Below are 3,570 nucleotides of genomic sequence, written 5' to 3' on the forward strand. Positions count from 1 at the left end.
ACGAAATCTTGCCTTCGTCGACAGCAGACCTTTGCAGCTAGCGGTATCTGCAGAAATGGCCAAGATCAAGGTGTATGAATTGCGAGCCAAGAGCAAGGGGGAGCTACAGACTCAGCTCAAGGACCTAAAAGCAGATCTTGCTCTGTTGAGAGTATCCAAGGTGACTGGAGGAGCACCCAACAAGCTATCCAAAATCTCTCTCTCTCTCTCTCTCTCTCTCTCTCTCTCTCTCTCTCTCTCTCTCTCTCTCTCTCTCTCTCTCTCTCTCTCTCTCTCTCTCTCTCTCTCTCTCTCTCTCTCTCTCTCTCTCTCTCTCTAAAAAAAAAAAAACTCTCTGAAGGAGTCCACGCCGGCGTGGACTCCTTCAGAGAGTTTTATATTATATATATATATATATATATATATATATATAGAGAGAGAGAGAGAGAGAGAGAGAGAGAGAGCTCTTACGAAATCTTGCCTTCGTCGACAGTAGACCTTTGCAGCTCGCGGTATCTGCAGAAATGAGGTCGCTTCCTCTTGCTCATGGGCTGCTGCTCGTGAAGGCTACTCTAAGGTCATTGCTCATTAAAATGGCCAAGATCAAGGTGCATGAATTGCGAGCTAAGAGCAAGGGGGAGCTGCAGACTCAACTCAAGGACCTAAAAGCAGAGCCTACTCTGTTGAGAGTATCCAAGGTGATTGGAGGAGCACCCAACAAGCTATTCAAAATCAAGGTAGTCAGGCTGTCAGTAGCGCAAGTGTTGACAGTACTTTCACAAAATCAAAAGGCAGCTCTTCGCACCGCCTACAAGAACAAGTGGTTGCCATTGGACCTGCACCCCGTGCCATTCGGCAGCGGCTAACCAAACATCAGGCTGGTTTAAAGACATTGAAGCAGAAGAAGAAAGAGACCTATTTCCCAAAGTGAAAATATGCTTTGAAGGCTTGATGAGATGTTATTTTGTGCGGAAGATTGTTTCTGATACTAGCCAAGAGAGAATGGCTAGGGTTTTGTAGGTAGACAGCTGATTTAGGCTTATTTCAGCATTGGGTCTTTCATGTCAAAAAAGAGAGAGAGAGAGAGAGAGAGAGAGAGAGAGAGAGATCACGGGTTCGTCTTCCGCGACTACTGTCAAGCTTGTTTTGCAATACATGAGGGCGATGAGCTTCCTCGCCGGCCATGGCAGCAGCTGCGTGACGGTTGAGCTTGACGAGCGCGCAATTGCATATCACTCTCTGATCTCTCTCTCTCTCTCTCTCTCTCTCTCTCTCTCTCTCTCTCTCTCTCTCTCTCTCTCTCTCTCTCTCTCTCTCTCTCTCTCTCTCTCTCTCTCTAAAACTCTCTGTATGAGTCCGCGCCGGCGTGGACTCCTTGAGAAAGTTTTTTTCTTTTGAGAGAGAGAGAGAGAGAGGGGGAGAGATCACGGGTTCGTCTTCCATAATTACTTTCAAGCTTAAACTAAACCGGCATTCTGGCGAAGAAGCATTTTGCTTCAACAGCATATAAAATGCTCACAACGTGTGCAATATGGGCTCAAATCATTTCATTCTACCGACAAAGAACTCATTAGGATTCTCTCCCACGTCCAATGATTCTCTCCCACGTCCAATGTCATTGGAATGCCCTTGTGCACCAGCTAGACGACTGGCTTGCCTGGAATGTTGTCAACCCTCCTCAATGGAGAGTTTCACAATGTCAACGGTCCGGACTTCTCCACTCGGCATCGAGTTCCACGGAAGGGTGTGCATGCAAACTTGACCCTCAATAGGCTAGCTAATTAGCTTCTATGGCGGCTTGGCGTTATCCGAGTTATGAGCTCTCTCTCTCTCTCTCTCTCTCTCTCTCTCTCTCTCTCTCTCTCTCTCTCTCTCTCTCTCTCTCTCTCTCTCTCTCTCTCTCTCACACACACACACACACACACACACACACACACACACTTAGTAAGTGCCTCTCTCTTTCACCTCTCACATCCTTAGCCTCTTTCATAGAATTAACTCTCTCAAGAAGTCCGCGCCAGCACAGACTACTTCAGAGAGTTTTTTTTTAAAGAGAGAGTCAGTTCACATGCTTATAATCATCGGCACCCTCTCAGTGCCTACGTCGTCGCTCACTTCTTTGCTCACATTAGGCACAATATTGCAAAAGAGTGCAATTACTATGAAGGTAACGAGCAATAAAATCATGACCTATTATTCAAGAGGGAAATGGAATAACCAATCTAGCACACTCGGGTGATATAAAGGTTATAGAATTTTCCTCTTTTTATGACCCCCCCTCCCCCCCCCCCGGCCCGAGAAGAAGAGAATTTTAATGCCATAGGAAACTATCCCAAGAGACCTTAAAGATCTATCCAACGAAGAGAGTTGAAGTCAAGATTTAAGTGGGAGAATGTGCAAGTTGAAGAGAAAGCGGAAAAAGATAAGGCGGAGAAAAAAGTCGATGTAGTCAGCTCTGATCTCTCGGAGTGCAAAGATTTTTTTATGGAGATTCTCCAAGCTCGACATTTTGTTGTAAAGATGTTTTGTATTAGCTCAAAACAGATTGCTTATTGTTTTAATGATTGTCACAGTGTCTCTCTCTCTCTCTCTCTCTCTCTCTCTCTCTCTAGATATATATATATATATATATATATATCTAGAGAGAGAGAGAGAGAGAAACACTGGTTGCGTTCTTCCTGGTGGTTGGACATAGCAGCTCTTGGTTTGGAAAGTCCCTATGGTGTGCAAAACAGTGCGTTGTTGATACAATGAAATTCTTTCCCTCATCCAGCTAGCAAGATCTCCATACCACCTTATCTTGAATAGACACAATCTCAAAAGATATTGAATTTTGCCACAAAAAAATATGACCTTCCTAACATCTACTAGATTTTTTCAAAGAATGATCCAAAATGGAAGGGAGCCAAATCTTCAATCTTTGTGAAAGAAGTTGTTCAATTGATGCATGAAGCGGGATGTGATGTGCAATTTGGATGCCAACCTCATATTATGAAGGCCAAAGTTGAGTCTCCATAAGGAGGCCATAAAGTTGAACTTCTATGAGCTGCTTGGCATAGATTTTTCAGTAGTTAATATGAAGGCCAGTACCCATGACAAGGTGGATAGCTTAGGAGAGAATAGTAGCATTGCTGCCCACAATGTTGTGTTATTGACAAAGGAATAAGCAAACAAATGTATAGTAAGGGTTTGTAGGCTTTAATGGCTATTCATGTTTACCAATTAATTATTGATTAAACACTTATTGTGTGTGTGTGTGTGTGTGTGTGTGTGTGTGTGTGTGTGTGTGTGTGTGTGTGTGTGTGTGTGTGTGTGTGTGTGTGTGTGTGTGTGTGTGTGTGTGTGTGTGTGTGTGTGAGAGAGAGAGAGAGAGAGAGAGAGAGAGAGAGAGAGGTTAGCACCATAAGAGACTAGCAATGGTGCTGACGTTTATTGTTTGAGTTTAGAGAAAGCTCTTTCTAGAGAAGAAGTATACATATACTTGAGCAACTCGCTTAATAAATTTGCTCGGTTTTGAGCTTGCTCGGATAAGTTCGCTCGATGTTTGGTAGAACTCGTTGTTTCCTCTGCTGGTTTGAAGTCAAGCTTATC

General features: G+C 43.9%; 1 pseudogene; it reads left to right on the forward strand.

The window, feature by feature from the left end:
- Positions 1 to 572: 572 nt before the first annotated feature.
- Positions 573 to 945, forward strand: LOC147424543 (large ribosomal subunit protein uL29 pseudogene; annotated as a pseudogene).
- The last annotated feature ends 2,625 nt before the right edge of the window (positions 946 to 3,570 follow it).

The sequence above is a fragment of the Adiantum capillus-veneris genome, chromosome 25, assembly GCF_014529385.1.
Source record: "Adiantum capillus-veneris isolate H3 chromosome 25, ASM1452938v2, whole genome shotgun sequence".
Classification (NCBI taxonomy): domain Eukaryota; kingdom Viridiplantae; phylum Streptophyta; class Polypodiopsida; order Polypodiales; family Pteridaceae; genus Adiantum; species Adiantum capillus-veneris.